At 44.8% G+C, this 24,558-nt stretch overlaps 1 pseudogene; it reads right to left on the reverse strand.

Annotated features, from left to right (window-relative positions):
- Positions 1–754: 754 nt before the first annotated feature.
- LOC139578233 (ferritin, middle subunit-like) lies at positions 755–24,030 on the reverse strand (annotated as a pseudogene).
- Between the last annotated feature and the right edge of the window lie 528 nt (positions 24,031–24,558).

Genomic DNA, 24,558 nt, shown 5'->3' on the forward strand with positions numbered 1-24,558 from the left:
GACTACATAGAAGTATAATAATAATACAGCTATGCACCAACATATTAAAATTGAATCTGTAAATTACATTTATGAAAGTGAATTGATTCTAATTCATTGTTCATTAATATTAGAGCTTCCTAAAATATCAGTATGACTGTATTCAAAAGAATAATAAGTATCGAACTCTCTTTTAAATTCATATAGCCCATAACCTGTCTTAATCTTTAATTATGTTATTCACAAGTTTATCTAGTGTCCCTATACAATTTGTTTTCGAAGATGGAAGTTGGCCTAATGATATCACTAATTGTCATAATTTATAGCCCTCAAATATATTCATGATCCAATGTGCAGGCTGCTTTATAATTAATCAGGCAGACCTGTTTGTTTTAAATAAAATCTACTTTTCTAAATACGAAATGCTCTCATGGCTGTAACCTCTGTTATGATCTGAAGGGATTTTTTATTTGAATATACGGGCCTACTGGAGAAAAATAGGCCACGATAAGCCTGCTACTTGAAAACCCCAATGTATTGTTATTGGTATTTATTAGGATCCCCATTAGCATCTGCAAAAGCCTCATCTACTCTTCCTGGGTTCCACATGAAACATGACATAATACATAGTACATAACATGATCAGTCAAGGAGTGAAATACATACATTTAAAACGTCATACATAGCCGACAGTACATATCAGTACATACACACAATATCTAGGTCTGGGTTAGGATCTCTAGATGGCGATAGTGAGTTGATTAAGCCAGTGATGACATCCCATGCAAAACTCCTGCAACAATCCAGAATCCTTCGACAGTCAGGAAATTGAAGTCACTACGAACACTTATATTACATTAAACACTATATGAGCCATATAGAACAAAGAGAGCTTAGAGTTTTTTTTTCAAAACTTTATTTCAAAAGTAAGACATTGTTGTAACATTGTACTGTATGTGATGAAGAGGGATAGTGAATATTTCAACAGTATATTTAAAGGCAATATGTTTTGTGGACACAAAGTGTATGAATGAGACCATTCCCAAACAATATCCCTTAATCATCAACCCAGAATTTCTAACAAATCAGTGATCTCTTTGTAACATAGTGAATACAGAAATACAGAAATACTTCACATTATAAGCCACTTATCATAGTATACTGTGAGGATTGTCAATGCAGGAGTCATCCAGAAAAAACACCAGATATTACAGTATTTGAAGTGCTTTGCCTTCAACTTTGATTGTCGCATTGTTACGTCTCAATTCATCCAAAAGCACATTTAAGACATCAAGGCTCAACTTTGCTTACGGAATACATACATGATATACTGAGGCTGTGCCCTTTTAAATGCCCAGATCAAGTACATAATACATGTATTCTTCATTTTTGGTAGTCTCTAGAACTTAAAATATTGGATTCAAGACCTTCCACCCTCTCTAACATAACCCAACCTAATTGATGTTGGTTCAACATCAATATGTTGAACCAAACATTTACAAAATAGGGAAGATATTCAAGCTTAGGAATTTGGAAGAAGTGCTATAGCTTGGTTCAGTTTACATTCTAGAATGAAGCTAGTTGTAACTAAGCCATCCCCCCTTGTTTGTTCAGTTCAGAAATCATTTCCATAGAGGACTTTGGAGTGTCTTCTACAATACATTGGTCTTACTGACTAGCAATAACACAATATAGGTGCCCAGACAAAAAAAAACACAGACATGACAGGAAAGGCTTGTTTTGTGAGTCTAACTCACCAAGTAGGCTTCTTTAATGGAAACACACACTAGTGAGTGAGTGATTCATCCACTGGAGACATTGGTCAACTCCTCCTGCAGCTGGTTGATTAGGTACTCCCCAAAGCCCCCCGAGCGGTCAATGGTGCAGCCCACTCTACGGGCGTTGGTCAGGAGGTCTCCCAGCAGTTTGACGCGGGGCACCAGTGGCCCCAGGACGCGGCTCTTGACCACGCTGGCGGAGTGCGGGTCGCTGTGCTCCTTGGACAGCTGGCTGAGCTCCACCATCACAGCCATCTCCTCCTTCCACTGGCCCAGCATCAGCTCGAGGGCTGGGATCACTGCACACACCTCCTCACAGCCTGGCCTCTGGGGGAGAATGACAGCACACACACATACAGAGACGGCCATTAGAATGCACTGACTAAGTCGCTCTGCTAAATCAGGGTTTCCCCAAAGTCGGTCCTGGGGCCCCACCGGGTGCACGTTGTGTTTTTTGCCCAAGCACTACACAGCCGATTCAAATAATTAAAGCTTGACGATGAGTTGGTTATTTGAATCAGCTGTGTAGTGTTAGGGGCAAACACCAAAACGTGCACCCAGGGGGGGCCCCAGGACCGACTTTGAGAAACCTTGTGCTAATAACCAAAATGTAGATGTTAGAACAGAAAAGCTTGCTTAATTGTCCCCCTTACTGAAGGATAACTATATATTTTTACTTTAATTCATTATTACACTACTTTAGTTTCTTAAAATCTGAAAACACTTGAATATAGCTCTCCTACTTTAACTATGATCTTTATGAAAATGAATCCATCCAAACTTTTATAAACACAGCGAAAAGCCTTTCAGACAACTTCTTTCCAAACTTCAACCAAAGTTGAAGAATTGGTTGCAGAATTGAATACAAATCGTAATAATATCAGAACTGATGAATAGACTTATTCAGGACACATCATTTGCCCTCACAGATCAATGGATAACAAGGTGTCCCAAATTGCTGATGATGGACCCCTTAGCGGTCCCACTTGGGATCGATTTGACATGACTCGTAAAACTGGAGGAGGCAGAAAGAGGACACGGCACTAAAGTGTCAACGCCACCCCGTACATCTGGAAACACAATTAATGCCTCGTCCTTCCGCCTGCACATTCATCTCCCCAATTTTCCGGAACTCAGGGGAAATGTACACCCTGACAGGCAATAGGCCTGAGCCCCAGGAAAATCTCCAGGGTTAGAGTTTAACCCCACACCCCTCTTGGCCTCAGACGTCCCTATTCTGTCCACTTACAACCCCTTATCCTTAGCACTAAGCATAGATTTCCACACAACCATTTAATGCAAAATAATTACCTGACGCATAAAAAAAAGTCACGACAGGGCTTATGGAAACAGCAAATGTTGGTACAATTTTTTAATTATGCGAGAAATGGCGGTGGAAATGGCTTTATGCGCAAATATCGATATAATAAAGTAAACTTGGAGTCACATGATATGGGCCTACCACCACAACGTGGAAAAGCATGAGACGTTTATAGCCAGATTAAATCAATTATGATGAACTTCACATGGTGGGTAAATGCACTGTGATCATGCACATTTCCAATAGTCCAAATATTGAGGGTAAGCTATTATTTGAATGCTGGTGACCGGTGCTTGGCTGCCAATTATCAAATAAAATGATCTTGCCCTTATTCATATCTCATCATATAACTAACCCCCTGTCCACTATCAGTGAGGGATATCTTGTCTTGAGAGCATGTGTCAAAACCAGATTGTGCAAGTTTGCTATTTATCACAACAGTTGGTTGTGAAAACCATCGGTAAAGTTGAAATTGAGATGACCATCCAACTTATGTTTTTTATTCCGTACATGGGAACTTAACCCCAAAAGTAATTTATGTGCACTACTTCATCACGCACAGCCTTTTATCTGCCACAAGTCAGTTTGATGGAAACTCACATCTGGTGGGAAAATGCGCTTATTGTTTTTATGCAGATTTTAGAATATCCGCATGAAAATCTGTGGCCAATTGAATGGAAACCGAGCTGGTGTGCCAATTTATTTTGCCAGAAGGAAGACAGCATGCATGCATGACCCATGCCCTACTGCACTGCCTTAAGCTAGGAGGAACCCATCCCCTCTCCCCGGCAGTGGGCACACAGAATTAGAATGAGTAGAACAGGCATCCCCATTCAGGTCAACTATGCCATAATGGGTGGACTGGTGGTTCATTATATTTCTATGAGCGGGCAGCTCTACACTGTAAAACTTTTCCCTATAAATTGACAGCAATATACTAGCACCACAGTTGCCAGTTTAATACTGTACTTTTGCTTCACAGCAGTGATGCTGTAATATCGTTTACAGTACCATTTTCCTTACTGTAAAAATTATTACAGCATTCTTGCTGTAAATTTACAGCAAGGATGCTGTAATACAGTATGTCACATATTACAGCATCCATGTGGTAAATTTACAGCAGGGATGCTGTAATATGTTTTAGAGTAAGGAAAAATCATACTGTAAACTAAATTACAGCATCACTGCTGTAAAGCAAAATTACAGTATTAAACTGGCAACTGTGGTGCCAGTATAATGCTGTAAATTTACAGGGAAATACCTACAGTAATATACAATTATTTTACAGTAGTAAGCAGCATTGCAGGTTGTCTTTTGAAGACAGCTCCCTGAAATGTAATATTGTAAGAAAAACAATGTGTACAAATATATATATTTATTCAAATTCAAAACATGAATTTCACATGAATTGCACTTTAACCACAAAGAACAACATTTGAAAAGAGCAACATTACAACTCCAGATAGGGGAGAGAAAGACAGAGAGATACAGTGATAAGAACATTGACAAATACTGGCCAATAATGTACTTCATCATATACAAACCAAGACATCAGAATAGGTCATTCTTGAAAATTCAGGATTATGTAAGAAAAAAATAAACTCTTAAAATTTTTAAAAATAATAATAATCGGAAAACAGTTGAACAGGGAGACATTTTTACAAAAAACTATAACAAGAACTGCTTGCCTGCCTGTCTTTGAGAGAGAAATGAGAGAGAGAGAGAGAGAGAGAGAGAGATCGAGAGAGGAAGGGGCTGAGAAGCACAGGCTCCGGGATGGTGCAAGCAGATCATTTAATGACCCAACCCGCATGGCAAGATTTCTGAGAGAATGAGAGATGCAAACAAGTCTCAAATAAATCTCGGTGGCGTGCAGATTATCAACCCAATCTTTGAAACTCTGATCTTCCTTAGCTCTGATACGTCAACTAGAACAAACATAGAAATAGAAAGAATAGAAAGAGAGAGATTGCTATTACTATCACTACTACTATTACTATCACTGAAAAAAAAATAAAGTTTGTGTTCATCAGGTGTGTTTATGTATTATGTTTATGTACATACATGTTGGGAGTTTTTCCACTCAAACTCGTTCAGGTCTGCGAGAAAGTGTGTAACATGTGGGTCAATAGGCAATGGCTTCCTCTGAACGACCTTTCCGGTCTTGCGGGTCACTCCTGCTTTCGCTGTGCATTTGGTTCCTTCAGGGTTTATTCGAACCAGGAACCTGCATAACCCAACATAAACTATATTAAATCAGTTGAGGCATTGAATTAATAACAATAAGAAATATCATTGCAATGTAACTAACAAATGCTAAATGTAAGTGTTGGATCAATGACTGTTCAATGCTTACCTCTGTATCAGCTCCAAGGTTGCAGAGGCCGGCTCCTGGTATTCTATGTTAAAAACATAGAAAATGCTGAAGATGACAGAGAGGGCAGCAGCAAAGTTGGACTCACTGTCCAAAACACAGACCACTCTTCCCTCGATCGACACCATCCATTTTGAGGAACCCAATAGAGTATTTCCTGAAATACACAAAAGTAAGGGTGTTAGTGTATACTTACTAGATACCTCCAGATAGCTACCAGAATAATATATATATATTCCACCTTAAATCACATAAATGTATTACCAAGCATGATCAGCCTTCGTGTGTCTGGCAAAGAAATATGCGCCTCGACATCAACCTGAGTTGCAGGGACCTAAAAATCACAAAACATACATATAAAAAATATTAAAATCATGTGTAATAGTACAATATAAACACCATTAACCAGATAAACTTTCTAGGTCTAAAAACACTATTCCTTACATCTGCCAAGAGGAGCAGAGATTCGTCCTTCTCTTTGAAGTGGGTCATCAACAAAAGAATGGCAGCAGTGGCTGTTACATGTAACCGTTGATTTCATTCAGCAGGCACAGGTTCTGTCTCCTGAACTTGGTCCCTTGGCTTTTAAAAAAGTTGACAATTCTCTTACCCTTGTTCAGGAGAGCTCGAGTCAGGCAACTGTCAATCACGATGCCATTGAGGGTATTGAAGTGGTCGCAGAGCCATAACTTGGTGAAAAAGGATGTCCTATCCATTGTTACAGATCCTATCCATTCTTCATTTTCTTTTAAGAAAAAATAAGAAAAAAAACTATTAGGCTATGCTCTGCACTCCATACCAGCACAAGAGGACAAACAAACAATTTACATAAACATTTGTATATTTTTGTACTTTATATGTATTTTTGTCATTTCCGTCCCTTTTATTGCATATGCTTCGCATCATCAAAGCATAAACCATTTATTTTGAGGGCAAACAAACTAACTATTTACAGAACCTTTTTAACCTTGTGTGTGTTTACACTCTTAGAAAAAGAGGTTTCCAAAAGGGTTCTTTGGCTGTCCCCATAGGAGAACCCTTTGAAGATCTCTTTTTGATTCCAGGTACATGTATAACCCTTTTTTGGTTCCAGGTAGAACCCCTTTGGGTACCATGTAGAACCATCTGTGGAAAGGGTTCTACATGGAACCCAGAAGAGTTCTACCTGGAACCAAAAGGGTTATACATGAACCTGGAATCAAAAAGGGATCTTCAAAGAGGTCTCCTATGGGGACAGCCAAATAACCAATATAGGTTCTAGATAGCACCTTTTTTCATAACAATTACATAAATATGTTACATTTATCAAATCAAGAGCTCACCTCTTTGGTTGAAGAACTGAAGCAATTCCCGGCACTATATTGGCGTCAAGTGATAATTTATATCCTCCGGCTGAACATAGTCAAGGTCATTAATTTTCTCCATTAACATGCTCCAACAAAGAGCTCACCATCTCGGTCTCCAACTCGGTCAATTGGTGTTTAATTGCATCTTGAAGACCCTCCATGCCTCCACTGGTTTAAGGAGAAGACTGCGTGATGCAGGGAAACAACAGAGAAATCTAACACTTTACAAACTGGTAGTGGGTAATAATTACTCAGACTATCTTCATTAACACACACATACAGTTGAAGTCGGAAGTTTACATACACCTTAACCAAATACATTTATACTCAGTTTTTCACAATTCCTGACATTTAATCCAAGTAAAAATTCCCTGTCTTAGGTCAGTTAGGATAACCACTTTATTTTAAGAATGTGAAATGTCAGAATAATAGAGAGAATGATTTATTTCAGCTTTAATTTCTTTCATCACATTCCCAGTGGGTCAGAAGTTTACATACACTCAATTAGTATTTGGTAGCATTGCCTTTAAATAGTTTAACTTGGGTCAAACGTTTTGTGCAGCCTTCCACAAGCTTCCCACAATAAGTTGGGTGAATTTTGGCCTATTCCTCCGGACAGAGCTGGTGTAACTGAGTCAGGTTTGTAGGCCTCCAATCTATAGGATTGAGGTCAGGGCCTTGTGATGGCCACTCCAATACCTTGACTTTGTTGTCCTTAAGCCATTTTGCCACAACTTTGGAAGTATGCTTGGGGTCACTGTCCATTTAGAAGACCCACTTGTGACCAAGCTTTAGCTTCCTGACTGATGTCTTGAGATGTTGCTTCAATATATCCACATCATTTTCCTTCCTCATGATGCCATCTATTTTGTGAAGTGCCACAGTCCCTCCTGCAGCAAAACACCCCCAAAACATGATGCTGCCACCCCCGTGCTTCATGGTTGGGATGGTGTTCTTTGGCTTGCAAGCATCCCCCTTTTTCCTCCAAACATAACGATGGTCATTATGACAAAACAGTTATATTTTTGTTTCATCAGACCAGAGGACATTTCTACAAAAAGTACAATCTTTGTCCCCATGTGCAGTTGCAAACCATAGTCTGCCTTTTTTATGGCGGTTTTGGAGCAGTGACTTCTTCCTTGCTGAGTGGCCTTTCAGGTTGTGTCGATATAGGACTCATTTTACTGTGGATATAGATACTTTTGTACCCGTTTCCGCCAGCATCTTCACAAGGTCCTTTGCTGTTGTTCTGGGATTGATTTGTACTTTTCGCACCAAAGTATGTTCATCTCTAGGAGACAGAATGCGTCTCCTTCCTGAGCGGTATGATGGCTACGTGGTCCCATGGTGTTTATACTTGCGTACTATTGTTTGTACAGATGTACGCGGTACCTTCAGGCGTTTGGAAATTGCTCCCAAGGATGAACCAGACTTGTGGAGGTCTACAATTTTTTTTTCTGAGGTCTTGGCTGATTTCTTTTGATTTGTGTCAGGTTTTGGCCAAGACTGTTCGGGTTTTGGTCACTAGATGTCCCCATTGCACCTTTTTTGTACCTTTTGTTTTTCTTGCTCTAATTATTGTTTGCACCTGTTGGTCATTCCCTTGTTAGTATTTAAACCCTGTGTGTTCCTCAGTTCCTTGCTCAGTGTTTGTAAGTTAGCACCCAGCCTCAGCCCAAGCCTTGTTCTTTACAGATATTTATTTTATTGGATTTTCCAGAGGTTCTCTGGTTTAGTTCTTGTGTATATTTTGAGTAGTCTTTTGAGGTTTGTTTTTTCCCTGCTGTTTTTACCACTTTGTGGAGTTTCTTTTGCATTTTGGAGGATTTCCATTTTGTGCCTCTTGGCTTTATTTTTGGACATTGTGGATTTAGTTTCTTTGCCTGAAGATTTTGTTCTTTAATTAAACCACCATCTCTAGTACTGCTGTGTCTGCCTCATCTTCTGGGTTCTGACGATTATTAGTGACTGTTTCTCGCACCGGGTCCTGACAGAAACACTGAGCCATTATAATGAACCCAGAGGCAGCCAGTACCCAGGATCTTTTTTCCATGCTGTCCCACCACGAGGGGACTGTCCAACGCCACGAAGCTGCTCTGGTTCAGCAAGAGGCCTTAATGGCTAGACATTCTCAACTTCTGTCAGAGATGCTGACTTCCATAAAGCAGATTTCGGATCGACTTTCCCCGGCAACCGCTTCTGCTCCAGTTCATCAGATTCAAGTGCCCCTGGCAGTTAACCCCCTGGCTGAACCTCGTCTACCGCCTCCCCAACGGTTCTCAGGGGATCCGAGTGTTTGTAAGGGGTTTTTCACCCAATGTTCTCTCTCCTTTGAGCTGCAACCATCGTCGTTTCCCACCGACCGGTCCAAGATAGCATATATCATCACCCTGCTGTCGGAAAAAGCCCTAGCCTGGGCTACTGATGTGTGGGATGCCCAAAGTCCCTGCTGTGCCAGCTACTCTACCTTTGTTGAAGAATTCAAGCGAGTGTTTCAAGGTCCTACCAACGGCCCTGACTCAGCCAAACAGCTCCTGACTCTCCGCCAAGGTCGGCGCAGCGTGACGGACTATGCCATCCAGTTCCGCACTGTGGCAGCAGCAAGTGGCTGGAACGACGAGGCGCTCACAGTGTGTTTTTTGAAGGGTCTTTCTGACACCATCCAAGATGAACTGGCCACTCGGGAACCACCGGACAACCTCGAGTCCCTTATCAAGTTGGCTTCACGCATAGACCAGCGTCTGAGAGAGAGAGAACTCAACCGTAGACCGCTCACCCTAGCTCCTATCGGTTCCAGCTCCGAGTCTCCACCTTTATCCTCGCTGGCTCCACCAGAACCCATGCAGGTTGGACGCATCTCCCAGGCTGAGAGAGACCGCCGGATGAGGGAGCGATGCTGTCTATATGTTATATTGTTATATTGCGGCAAACCGGGCCATTTCCGCTCCACGTGTCCCGGGCTCCAGGGAAACGCACTCTCCCGTGCAGGCCTGGGAGGACTGTAACGGGAAACATAACCTCCTCCCATCCATCCAACTCCCGCCTGCTCATTCCAGTTACCCTTTCCTGGGACGACAACGAGTTTTCTCTTCAAGCCTTGGTAGACTCTGGAGCCGCAGGTAACTTCATGGATGGGGTCTGGGCGAAAGAGAATGGCGTTCCTTCTGAACCTCTGAGTGACCCCATAAGGGTTACTACGTTGGATAGAAGCCCTTTGGGATCTGGACTTGTTACTCGTGCCACTACCCCCTTGCGACTTTCAGTTTCCCAACACCAGGAAGTGATGAACTTTCATCTGATCTCCTGTTCCGAGTTCCCTCTCGTCCTTGGTTATCCCTGGCTTCACAGCCATAACCCTCACATCGACTGGTCTGTGGGCACTATCAAGCAGTGGGGTCCTACGTGCCAAGCCACTTGTATCTTCCCGAGTTCCCCGAGTTCCCCTTCCGAGTCTCTAGAATCCATCGACCTGTCCCGAGTTCCCGAGTGTTACCATGACCTCAAACTGGTATTTAGCAAACAGAGGGCCACCAAACTACCACCCCATAGACCTTACGATTGCACCATCGACCTGTTTCCGGGGACCTGCCCTCCCAGGGGTCGGATCTTTTCCCTTTCTCCTCCCGAACGAGCTGCTATGGATACCTACATCAAGGACGCTCTGGCAGCAGGCCTCATGCGTCCATCTACCTCGCCGGCGGGAGCAGGGTTTTTCTTTGTGGCCAAGAAAGACGGTGGATTACGACCTTGCATCGACTACCGGGGACTCAATGCCATAACCGTCCGTAACCGCTACCCGCTACCCCTTATGGCCACAGCCTTTGAGCTGCTCCAGGAAGCAGTTGTCTTCACTAAGCTTGACCTGCGGAACGCATACCATCTTGTGCGGATCAAACCCGGGGACGAGTGGAAGACCGCTTTCAACACGCCTACTGGTCACTACGAATACTCGGTGATGCCCTTCGGCCTGACCAACGCTCCGGCTGTGTTCCAAGCGCTCATAAACGATGTGCTTAGGGATATGCTTAACATCTTCGTGTTTGTTTACTTGGATGACATCCTCATCTTTTCGAGCTCCCTTCAAGAACACACTAAGCATGTCAGACAAGTGCTCAAACGCCTCCTAGACAGCCATTTGTACGTTAAGCCGGAAAAGTGTGAATTCCATTCCTCTTGAGTACAATTCCTGGGATTTATAGTGGAACCCGGTCGAGTCCAGATGGACCCCAAGAAGGTAGGGGCGGTAGCAGATTGGCCCACCCCCAAGTCCGTTAAGGAAGTTCAGCGTTTCCTGGGCTTCACCAAATTTTACCGCAAGTTCATCAAGAACTTCAGCTCGGTGGCAGCCCCTCTCTCAGCTGTAACCAAGGGTGGCAACACAAGGTTTCTGTGGGGAAGAGAAGCTGAGACGGCCTTCCAAGGACTCAAGCAGCGCATCCTTTCTGCTCCCATCCTGACACTACCAACGGCGGATGAACCTTTTGTGGTGGAGGTAGACGCATCAGAGGTTGGGGTTGGAGCTGTCCTGTCTCAGAGGGGTGAAGACAAGAAGCTTCATCCTTGCGCCTTCTTCTCTCACCGGCTTACCCCGGCCGAGAGGAATTACGATGTGGGGGATCGTGAACTCCTAGCGGTTAAGATGGCATTGAAGGAATGGAGACACTGGCTCGAGGGGGCTTCTCAACCGTTTCAAGTGCTTACGGACCACAAAAATCTGGAGTATATCCAGCAGGCGAAGCGGTTGAACTCCAGACAAGCTCGATGGTCTCTTTTCTTCAGCCGATTTCAGTTTATCCTCACCTATAGACCCGGGTCGAAGAATCTCAAACCGGACGCCTTGTCACGAATCTACTCTCCTGCCATTCGAGAAGATACTGACATGACTGTCCTTCCTGCCGCTAAGATCGTGGCTCCGATCTCGTGGCAAGTGGAGGATACCGTGAAACAAGCTCAAGCCATCGAACCGGGCCCTGGAGGAGGTCCTGCTAATCGGTTGTTTGTTCCCAAGGCAGCAAGGTCCCAAGTCCTTCTGTGGGGGCACTCCTCTCGCCTCACCTGTCACCCGGGCGTAGGTCGCACCTTGGAGTTCATCCAGCGTAAGTTCTGGTGGCCCACCATAAAAGAAGACGTTGCCACTTTCGTCAAGGCCTGTTCCGTGTGCTGCCAGGGCAAATCTTCTCACCTCCGCCCTCAAGGACTCCTTCACCCTCTATCTATTCCCCACCGACCCTGGTCCCATATCTCGTTGGACTTTATTACTGGCCTTCCTCCGTCCCATGGTAATACTACGATCCTAGTCATCATCGACAGGTTTTCTAAGGCGGCCAGGTTTGTTCCCTTGACCAAATTACCTTCTGCCAAGGAAACAGCTGAGTTGGTGATTAACCATGTGTTCCGAGTCTTTGGGATTCCGCAAGATATGGTTTCCGACAGAGGTCCCCAGTTCGCCTCAAGGTTTTGGAAGGCCTCCTGCCAACTCATAGGGGCCACGGCCAGTTTATCTTCAGGGTACCATCCGGAGTCCAATGGCCAAACTGAGAGGATGAATCAGGAGCTGGAGACCACCCTCAGATGCATGGTTTCCAACAACCCGTCCACATGGTCATCCTTCATTGTTTGGGCCGAGTACGCGCACAACACCTTGTGCTCCTCCTCCACTGGTATATCCCCGCATGAGTGTCAGTTTGGCTATGCGCCTCTATTGTTCCCGGACCAGGAGGCAGAAGTCAGAGTGCCTTCAGCCTCGAGGTTCATCAGACGCTGTCGGCTTACGTGGAAGAAGGCACGTCTTAATCTTCTGCGTTCCTCTCAGCAGTACCAACGACAAGCCAACAGACGTCGCCGTCCCGGTCCTACCCTGTACCCCGGCCAGAGAGTATGGCTCTCAACTAAGAACTTACCACTACGGGTGGAGTCTCGCAAGCTGTCCCAGAGGTTCATCGGTCCCTTTAAGATTGCCAGGAGAGTCAATCCCGTTACTTTTCGCCTGCACTTACCCAGATCCCTTAAGATCAATCCAACATTTCACATTTCTTTATTAAAACCTGTTGTTTTTTCTCCCCTTATCCCGGCAGGCAGACCTCCCCCTCCGCCCCGTGTCATCGGTGGCCAGTCGGCTTATACCGTCCACCGGATACTGGATTCCCGCCGGGTGCAGCGGTCCTGGCAGTATCTGGTGGACTGGGAAGGCTACGGTCCCGAGGAGCGCTCCTGGGTTCCTGCCAAGGACATACTGGACCCTGACCTCATTCGTCAGTTCAGGACCCTCCACCCTGAGAAGGCTGGTAGGAACGTCAGGAGCCGTTCCTAGGAGGGGGATTCTGTCAGGTTTTGGCCAAGACTGTTCGGGTTTTGGTCACTAGATGTCCCCATTGCACCTTTTTTGTACCTTTTGTTTTTCTTGCTCTAATTATTGTTTGCACCTGTTGGTCATTCCCTTGTTAGTATTTAAACCCTGTGTGTTCCTCAGTTCCTTGCTCAGTGTTTGTAAGTTAGCACCCAGCCTCAGCCCAAGCCTTGTTCTTTACAGATATTTATTTTATTGGATTTTCCAGAGGTTCTCTGGTTTAGTTCTTGTGTATATTTTGAGTAGTCTTTTGAGGTTTGTTTTTTCCCTGCTGTTTTTACCACTTTGTGGAGTTTCTTTTGCATTTTGGAGGATTTCCATTTTGTGCCTCTTGGCTTTATTTTTGGACATTGTGGATTTAGTTTCTTTGCCTGAAGATTTTGTTCTTTAATTAAACCACCATCTCTAGTACTGCTGTGTCTGCCTCATCTTCTGGGTTCTGACGATTATTAGTGACTGTTTCTCGCACCGGGTCCTGACAGAAACACTGAGCCATTATAATGAACCCAGAGGCAGCCAGTACCCAGGATCTTTTTTCCATGCTGTCCCACCACGAGGGGACTGTCCAACGCCACGAAGCTGCTCTGGTTCAGCAAGAGGCCTTAATGGCTAGACATTCTCAACTTCTGTCAGAGATGCTGACTTCCATAAAGCAGATTTCGGATCGACTTTCCCCGGCAACCGCTTCTGCTCCAGTTCATCAGATTCAAGTGCCCCTGGCAGTTAACCCCCTGGCTGAACCTCGTCTACCGCCTCCCCAACGGTTCTCAGGGGATCCGAGTGTTTGTAAGGGGTTTTTCACCCAATGTTCTCTCTCCTTTGAGCTGCAACCATCGTCGTTTCCCACCGACCGGTCCAAGATAGCATATATCATCACCCTGCTGTCGGAAAAAGCCCTAGCCTGGGCTACTGATGTGTGGGATGCCCAAAGTCCCTGCTGTGCCAGCTACTCTACCTTTGTTGAAGAATTCAAGCGAGTGTTTCAAGGTCCTACCAACGGCCCTGACTCAGCCAAACAGCTCCTGACTCTCCGCCAAGGTCGGCGCAGCGTGACGGACTATGCCATCCAGTTCCGCACTGTGGCAGCAGCAAGTGGCTGGAACGACGAGGCGCTCACAGTGTGTTTTTTGAAGGGTCTTTCTGACACCATCCAAGATGAACTGGCCACTCGGGAACCACCGGACAACCTCGAGTCCCTTATCAAGTTGGCTTCACGCATAGACCAGCGTCTGAGAGAGAGAGAACTCAACCGTAGACCGCTCACCCTAGCTCCTATCGGTTCCAGCTCCGAGTCTCCACCTTTATCCTCGCTGGCTCCACCAGAACCCATGCAGGTTGGACGCATCTCCCAGGCTGAGAGAGACCGCCGGATGAGGGAGCGATGCTGTCTATATGTTATATTGTTATATTGCGGCAAACCGGGCCATTTCCGCTCCACGTGTCCCGGGCTCCAGGGAAACGCACTCTCCCGTGCAGGCCTGGGAGGACTGTAACGGGAAACATAACCTCCTCCCATCCATCCAACTCCCGCCTGCTCATTCCAGTTACCCTTTCCTGGGACGACAACGAGTTTTCTCTTCAAGCCTTGGTAGACTCTGGAGCCGCAGGTAACTTCATGGATGGGGTCTGGGCGAAAGAGAATGGCGTTCCTTCTGAACCTCTGAGTGACCCCATAAGGGTTACTACGTTGGATAGAAGCCCTTTGGGATCTGGACTTGTTACTCGTGCCACTACCCCCTTGCGACTTTCAGTTTCCCAACACCAGGAAGTGATGAACTTTCATCTGATCTCCTGTTCCGAGTTCCCTCTCGTCCTTGGTTATCCCTGGCTTCACAGCCATAACCCTCACATCGACTGGTCTGTGGGCACTATCAAGCAGTGGGGTCCTACGTGCCAAGCCACTTGTATCTTCCCGAGTTCCCCGAGTTCCCCTTCCGATTCTCTAGAATCCATCGACCTGTCCCGAGTTCCCGAGTGTTACCATGACCTCAAACTGGTATTTAGCAAACAGAGGGCCACCAAACTACCACCCCATAGACCTTACGATTGCACCATCGACCTGTTTCCGGGGACCTGCCCTCCCAGGGGTCGGATCTTTTCCCTTTCTCCTCCCGAACGAGCTGCTATGGATACCTACATCAAGGACGCTCTGGCAGCAGGCCTCATGCGTCCATCTACCTCGCCGGCGGGAGCAGGGTTTTTCTTTGTGGCCAAGAAAGACGGTGGATTACGACCTTGCATCGACTACCGGGGACTCAATGCCATAACCGTCCGTAACCGCTACCCGCTACCCCTTATGGCCACAGCCTTTGAGCTGCTCCAGGAAGCAGTTGTCTTCACTAAGCTTGACCTGCGGAACGCATACCATCTTGTGCGGATCAAACCCGGGGACGAGTGGAAGACCGCTTTCAACACGCCTACTGGACACTACGAATACTCGGTGATGCCCTTCGGCCTGACCAACGCTCCGGCTGTGTTCCAAGCGCTCATAAACGATGTGCTTAGGGATATGCTTAACATCTTCGTGTTTGTTTACTTGGATGACATCCTCATCTTTTCGAGCTCCCTTCAAGAACACACTAAGCATGTCAGACAAGTGCTCAAACGCCTCCTAGACAGCCATTTGTACGTTAAGCCGGAAAAGTGTGAATTCCATTCCTCTTGAGTACAATTCCTGGGATTTATAGTGGAACCCGGTCGAGTCCAGATGGACCCCAAGAAGGTAGGGGCGGTAGCGGATTGGCCCACCCCCAAGTCCGTTAAGGAAGTTCAGCGTTTCCTGGGCTTCACCAAATTTTACCGCAAGTTCATCAAGAACTTCAGCTCGGTGGCAGCCCCTCTCTCAGCTGTAACCAAGGGTGGCAACACAAGGTTTCTGTGGGGAAGAGAAGCTGAGACGGCCTTCCAAGGACTCAAGCAGCGCATCCTTTCTGCTCCCATCCTGACACTACCAACGGCGGATGAACCTTTTGTGGTGGAGGTAGACGCATCAGAGGTTGGGGTTGGAGCTGTCCTGTCTCAGAGGGGTGAAGACAAGAAGCTTCATCCTTGCGCCTTCTTCTCTCACCGGCTTACCCCGGCCGAGAGGAATTACGATGTGGGGGATCGTGAACTCCTAGCGGTTAAGATGGCATTGAAGGAATGGAGACACTGGCTCGAGGGGGCTTCTCAACCGTTTCAAGTGCTTACGGACCACAAAAATCTGGAGTATATCCAGCAGGCGAAGCGGTTGAACTCCAGACAAGCTCGATGGTCTCTTTTCTTCAGCCGATTTCAGTTTATCCTCACCTATAGACCCGGGTCGAAGAATCTCAAACCGGACGCCTTGTCACGAATCTACTCTCCTGCCATTCGAGAAGATACTGACATGACTGTCCTTCCTGCCGCTAAGATCGTGGCTCCGATCTCGTGGCAAGTGGAGGATACCGTGAAACAAGCTCAAGCCATCGAACCGGGCCCTGGAGGAGGTCCTGCTAATCGGTTGTTTGTTCCCAAGGCAGCAAGGTCCCAAGTCCTTCTGTGGGGGCACTCCTCTCGCCTCACCTGTCACCCGGGCGTAGGTCGCACCTTGGAGTTCATCCAGCGTAAGTTCTGGTGGCCCACCATAAAAGAAGACGTTGCCACTTTCGTCAAGGCCTGTTCCGTGTGCTGCCAGGGCAAATCTTCTCACCTCCGCCCTCAAGGACTCCTTCACCCTCTATCTATTCCCCACCGACCCTGGTCCCATATCTCGTTGGACTTTATTACTGGCCTTCCTCCGTCCCATGGTAATACTACGATCCTAGTCATCATCGACAGGTTTTCTAAGGCGGCCAGGTTTGTTCCCTTGACCAAATTACCTTCTGCCAAGGAAACAGCTGAGTTGGTGATTAACCATGTGTTCCGAGTCTTTGGGATTCCGCAAGATATGGTTTCCGACAGAGGTCCCCAGTTCGCCTCAAGGTTTTGGAAGGCCTCCTGCCAACTCATAGGGGCCACGGCCAGTTTATCTTCAGGGTACCATCCGGAGTCCAATGGCCAAACTGAGAGGATGAATCAGGAGCTGGAGACCACCCTCAGATGCATGGTTTCCAACAACCCGTCCACATGGTCATCCTTCATTGTTTGGGCCGAGTACGCGCACAACACCTTGTGCTCCTCCTCCACTGGTATATCCCCGCATGAGTGTCAGTTTGGCTATGCGCCTCTATTGTTCCCGGACCAGGAGGCAGAAGTCAGAGTGCCTTCAGCCTCGAGGTTCATCAGACGCTGTCGGCTTACGTGGAAGAAGGCACGTCTTAATCTTCTGCGTTCCTCTCAGCAGTACCAACGACAAGCCAACAGACGTCGCCGTCCCGGTCCTACCCTGTACCCCGGCCAGAGAGTATGGCTCTCAACTAAGAACTTACCACTACGGGTGGAGTCTCGCAAGCTGTCCCAGAGGTTCATCGGTCCCTTTAAGATTGCCAGGAGAGTCAATCCCGTTACTTTTCGCCTGCACTTACCCAGATCCCTTAAGATCAATCCAACATTTCACATTTCTTTATTAAAACCTGTTGTTTTTTCTCCCCTTATCCCGGCAGGCAGACCTCCCCCTCCGCCCCGTGTCATCGGTGGCCAGTCGGCTTATACCGTCCACCGGATACTGGATTCCCGCCGGGTGCAGCGGTCCTGGCAGTATCTGGTGGACTGGGAAGGCTACGGTCCCGAGGAGCGCTCCTGGGTTCCTGCCAAGGACATACTGGACCCTGACCTCATTCGTCAGTTCAGGACCCTCCACCCTGAGAAGGCTGGTAGGAACGTCAGGAGCCGTTCCTAGGAGGGGGATTCTGTCAGGTTTTGGCCAAGACTGTTCGGGTTTTGGTCACTAGATGTCCCCATTGCACCTTTTTTGTACCTTTTGTTTTTCTTGCTCTAATTATTGTTTGCACCTGTTGGTCATTCCCTTGTTAGTATTTAAACCCTGTGTGTTCCTCAGTTCCTTGCTCAGTGTTTGTAAGTTAGCACCCAGCCTCAGCCCTTGTTCTTTACAGATATTTATTTGATTGGATTTTCCAGAGGTTCTCTGGTTTAGTTCTTGTGTATATTTTGAGTAGTCTTTTGAGGTTTGTTTTTTCCCTGCTGTTTTTACCACTTTGTGGAGTTTCTTTTGCATTTTGGAGGATTTCCATTTTGTGCCTCTTGGCTTTATTTTTGGACATTGTGGATTTAGTTTCTTTGCCTGAAGATTTTGTTCTTTAATTAAACCACCATCTCTAGTACTGCTGTGTCTGCCTCATCTTCTGGGTTCTGACGATTATTAGTGACTGTTTCTCGCACCGGGTCCTGACCATTTGCCCATGATGTCAAGCAAAGAGGCACTGAGTTTGAAGGCAGGCTCTGAAATACATCCACAGGTGCTCCTCCAATTGACTCAAATTATGTCAATTAGCCTATCAGAAGCTTCTAAAGCCCTAACATAATTTTCTGGAATTTTTCAAGCTGTTTAAAGGCACAGTCAACTTAGTGTATGTAAACTTCTGACCCACTGGAATTGTAATACAGTGAATTATAAGTGAAACAATCTGTCTGTAAACAATTGTTGGAAAAATTACTTGTGTCATGAACAAAGTAGATGCCCTAACCGACTTGCCAAAACTATAGTTTGTTAACAAGAAATTTGTGGAGTGGTTGAAAAAACAGTTTTAATGATTCCAACCTAAGTGTATGTAAACTTCCGACTTCGACTGTGATTAATCAGAGAATCCTGTACAAAATTAACCCTGAGCTCGACCAGTGACACAGACTGATACACCCCAACAATTAAATGGACCTGTAATTCTGTGACCAGAATCAGTGAGATCTTTCCAAATGTGTATCTGTCATCATTTTCTCCCATTACAACAAGGCCTTTAGTGTATATTTTTGCTTTGTATACAATTTTAGACCTCTGCAGTGCTTTGCTTAATGAACCCTTTTGACTGTCCAGCTCAATGAATGGTGTTATATAATTGTTCCTCAAATTAATTCATGACACCAACAACTTCAATGCTATGTGGAAACAATTGGCCGCTGCATAAGTAATATTGGAGTAACTGGTGGCTCTCAGACAAGTTTTCTGGCACACTCCTTGAAGTAGGAGTGCTTGCTCTCAAACCTCAGTGTCCACAAACGAATGAGTCGCCCAAATTGCAGGATGAGGTCAGGGTAGTGGAACAAGTAGTGATGCTTCGGTGCAAGGGCACCCCACAAGCAAAACTGTAGTTCACAACATTTCTACGTTTTTTTTGCATGAGTAATGAATGCTTTAATATTTAGGAAACAGAAATTGCAGGATTTACACCTATACATTCCCAATAAAGCTACTTCCAGCTACGAGCCATCCTGCAATATGAAAATTACACTACCCCCCAGCCACCAAATGGCATTCACACACCAAGAGCTATCAAGCTATATGTTACTATGCAACTCATGCCAACCACACAATCTAAACAAAATAATTATACACTATAAGGCTAAATAAAATATCAGTCTGTGCCTGATGTTTCAGATATCATTAATTTAACGTTGCCTAATTAATGGTTGGATAGGATCACTTCTGAAAGATTAGCAAAAGCACGAGGAAAATTCAACTCAAGCGGAAAAAGCCACAACCATCATCCTGAATAATGCTAGCAAGCTAACCACACAATCTGAAGAAAACGAAAATAAAAGAAAACTTTAATATCCTGCAGGGTAAAATATCAGTCTGTGCCTGTTGTTGCTGAATTTATTAATATAATGGACTAATAAGGATAACAAAAGCATAGGGGGAATATTCCACTACACTTTTGCTAAATCACATGCACCCCGAGACTGAATAGAGCTAACATTAACCAGAGATATTTAGAGAAAGGTGTCCAATGGAGTTCGCCATCTGAGCTATAGCTAACGTTAGCAAGCACCATTCCCCTTTCATCTGAGAGCTTCCATTCCTCTCATTCCAACTGCAGAATCACCCAAAAAGTATACATCCCAAGGCAAAATGTCAGTCCGTGCCTGTTAACAAACTAAAGGTGTATTCGACATAGCTAAACTCTCGCTCCCTCCCTAGACGAACTGTATTTCTGTCTGGTGAAGCCTATGACCACTTCGCCACTAATAATACCATAGCGTTAGCACCATGTCATGCACCCACGGGTTAAGTAGCCTATCCAAAGAAACACACATATGGATTTCTGCACATTGTTAATACTAAAATGATTTGCTCTATAGCTACAATATCACTGATTATTTTACCAGCAAGAAAGATCAACGCAACAGACCGACATGTCAACTTGGCTATACTGTTAGCTGACAATCCAAACAAGTTAACGTTAACGAGATAGTTAGTAGCTTAGTTAAGAAAACCTGCAGGTATATAGAAGTATATAGTACAGTCATGGCCAAAAGTTGAGAATGACACAAATATTAATTTCCACAAAGTTTGCTGCTTCAGTGTCTTTCGATATTATTGTCAATTGTTACTATGGAATACTGAAGTATAATTACAAGCATTTCATAAGTGTCAAAGGCTTTTAATGACAATTACATGAAGTTGATGCAAAGAGTCAATATTTGCAGTGTTGACCCTTATTTTTCAAGACCTCTGCAACCCACCCTGGCTTGACCACAAGTTCTCAATGGGATTAAGGTCTGGGGAGTTTCCTGGCCATCGACCCAAAATATCGATGTTTTGTTTCCCGAGCCACTTAGTTATCACTTTTGCCTTATGGCAAGGTGCTCCATCATGCTGGAAAAGGCATTGTTCGTCACCAAACTGTTCCTGGATGGTTGGGAGAAGTTGCTCTCGGAGGATGTTTTGGTACCATTCTTTATTCATGGTTGTGTTCTAAGGCAAAATTGTGAGTGAGCCCACTCCCTCTGCTGAGAAGCAACCCCACACATGAATGGTCTCAGGATGCTTTACTGTTGGCATGACACAGGACTGATGGTAGCGCTCACCTTGTCTTCTCCGGACATGCTTTTTTCCGGATGCCCCAAACAATTGGAAAGGGGATTCATCAGAGAAAATGACTTTACCCCAGTCCTCAGCAGTCCAATCCCTGTACCTTTTGCAGAATATCAGTCTGTCCCTGATGTTTTTCCTGGAGAGAAGTGGCTTCTTTGCTGCCCTTCTTGACACCAGACCATCCTCCAAAAGTCTTCACCTCACTGTGCGTGCAGATGCACTCACACCTGCCTGCGCAAGCTCTGTACTGGTGGTGCCCCAATCCCACAGCTGAATCAACTTTAGGAGACGGTCCTGGCGCTTGCTGGACTTTCTTGGGCGCCCTGAAGCCTTCTTCACAACAATTGAACCGCTCTCCTTGAAGTTCTTGATGATCCGATAAATGGTTGATTTAGGTGCAATCTTACTGGCAGCAATATCCTTGCCTATGAAGCCCTTTTTGTGCAATGCAATGACGGCAATTGTTTCCTTGCAGGTAACCATGGTTGACAGAGGAAGAACAATGATTCCAAGCACCACCCTCCTTTTGAAGCTTCCAGTCTGTTATTCAAACTCAATCAGCATGACAGTGATCTCCAGCTTTGTCCTCGTCAACTCACACCTGTGTTAACGAGAGAATCACTGACATGATGTCAGCTGGTCCTTTTGTTGCAGGGCTGAAATGCAGTGGAAATGTTTTGGGGGGATTCAGTTCATTTGCATGGCAAAGAGGGACTTTGCAATTATTCTGATCACTCTTCATAACATTCTGGAGTATATGCAAATTGCCATCATACAAACTGAGGAAGCTGTAACGACTTTCGTTGGTGGAAGGAGAGGACCAAAATGCAGCGTGGTACGTATCCATAATATCTTTTAATTGAGAATGAATACAAAATACAAAAAAAGAACAAGAGAATAAATGAAAACTGACAGTCCCGTATGGTGCAAACACTGAAACGGAAAATAACTACCCACAACCCCTAGTGGGAAAACAGGCTACCTAAGTATGATTCTCAATCAGAGACAACAATCCACACCTGCCTCTGATTGAGAACCATACTAGGCCAAACACATAGAAATATAACGTACAGAACAAAACAGAAAAACAACAGAATGCCCACCCCAACTCACGCCCTGACCAAACTAAAATAAAGACATAAAAAAGGAACTAAGGTCAGAACGTGACAGCAGCAGACTGACAAATATTAATTTTCACATTCTCAAAACTTTTGGCTGTATATGGAATTAGTACATACCTAGCAGCTGCTCAAAAATATTTAGGCGACTTTTCCACAAAAATACAAAATAAAATAGCTCAAGTAGAACAGAAAGCTAATTTTCTCATGAGTCTTCCCTTACAGACCGTTTGGCGCGGAGCATCGCATTAGTGGAAATCAAGTCTGTTCTCAGGGCAGGCCTGGTTGTAGATAGGTTCGAGTCGCGTCCAGGACATTGTTAGCATTTTAGCTTTCCTAACCTTCACCTAATTATCATAACATGCTGCGTTAATTCTCGTAACCTGCTAAGAAAAGTAACTTATCCTAGTCAAAACCGGCAGACCTGCCCTGAGAACAGTCTTGGTTTCAAATATGAGATACAGCTCTCTTTCTCTCACACACACCACAGACAGTTTGGCACTGCCAACTACAGCAGTGTTCAGGTACTACTGTAAAGAAATACAGTAAGTTAGAGTAATTTTTACAGGAGGCTTACAATTAATAACAGTATTTTCAGCATTTTACCCATAATGTAATACAATCTACAGCATTTATGCTGTAAAACACATTTAAGGTATTTTACTGTGCATTCTACAGTGCATTACTGTTGAAATTACAGAAAAGTCTTACAGTGTACCTGTATGTCTTTATTACAGTACTGTCCCCCTCTGTCTGACAGGTAGTCCAGCATGGCCTCAGCCTGCGCCTGTTCCTGTTCCTGTTCCTGTTCCTGTTCCTGCTCAGAGTGCTCATGGAAGAACTCTGCCACTCTTGGCAAGGCAATGTCATCCTACTCAAATATCTTGGCCTGGAAGAGTGAATCATAGAGTAACTCCAGTGAGAATGATCCATTTACAAGTGGGTTATTGACATATATTGCTGTATTGGATGGCATACAGCTTAATTCATATTGTGACTAACTTTAAGTTACTTGGTACATTTCATCAACTCAAAGGCCTGTGCAAATATGACTAAGTATGGAAATAAATGATAAGATGAAGACTTGTAAGATTCATTGCTTGTACACATTAGTTATGCAATGTCGTGGATTGACAGTCACGATGAGCTCTAAATTAAGCAAAAAGGCACGCATTCAGGGCTCGAACCACTCAGTTTATAATTAAGCAATAAGGCCCGAGGAGATGTGGTATATGGCCAATATACCACGGCTAAAGGCTGTTCTTAGGCATGGCGCAACACGAAGTGGTATGTTGGCCATATATCACAAACCCCCGAGGTGCCTTACTGCTATTATAAACTGGTTACCAACATAATTAGAGCAGTAAAAATAAATGTTTTGTCATACCTGTGGTATGCTGTCAGCCAATCAGCATTCAGGGCTCGAACCACCTAACATAGTTCATAATGTAGACCACACCTGCTCGTGCCTTATTGCTTAAATATATGACAGAGGGTTGAAAACCTTTCAGTGATTCAGGCCATAAATTATTTTATAAAAAATGCATGCAATTTCAAATAGTATTTATAAACATCCAATTTTCCCATAGAACATTTTGTAAACAAGTAACTTGTACTTATAGCCTTTTGCTGGATGGTTAGGTCGCCCTTACCAGTGCATCAAGTCTGTAAGCAACCTCCATAAGCATTGTAGATACTCCGCACAAACTCTCCTCAACGACCGCCGGGAGGTTCTGCTTCACCCTGCTCCCGACAAATGGTCGGTGAATTTTACAGATAGGCAGGTTGGTCTTTAATCTCTTGACACTTGGTTCAGCCATGTTTAAAAATTCCCGAAGGTGGTTAGATTGTAACAAACGTTATTGCACAACTGATGAAGTCTAAAGTAGGCTAGTTCACAACTGACCTCGATTGAATGACACTATCTCCTTCCCATAAACTTGTGATAATATTTATCCTTTAATACTGTAACGATCATCGTTGGGAGAAAGAGAGGAGGACCAAGGTGCAGCGTGGTAAGTATTCATTATGCCTTTTAATGAAAACAAATACTCGAACAAAACTAACGATAAACGAGAATGAAACGAAACAGTCCTGTCTGGTGACAAACACAAAGACAGAAAATAAACACCCACGAAACACAGGTGGAAAAGGCTACCTAAGTATGATTCTCAATCGGAGACAACTAACGACACCTGCCTCTGATTGAGAATCATACCAGGCCAAACGCAAAAACCAACATAGAAAAACGAACATAGATAACCCACCCAACTCACGCCCTGACCATACAAAAACAACGAAATAACAAAAGAACTAAGGTCAGAACGTGACAAATACTAAACGAATAG

Source organism: Salvelinus alpinus, chromosome 6, assembly GCF_045679555.1.
Source record: "Salvelinus alpinus chromosome 6, SLU_Salpinus.1, whole genome shotgun sequence".
In the NCBI taxonomy this organism is placed as follows: domain Eukaryota; kingdom Metazoa; phylum Chordata; class Actinopteri; order Salmoniformes; family Salmonidae; genus Salvelinus; species Salvelinus alpinus.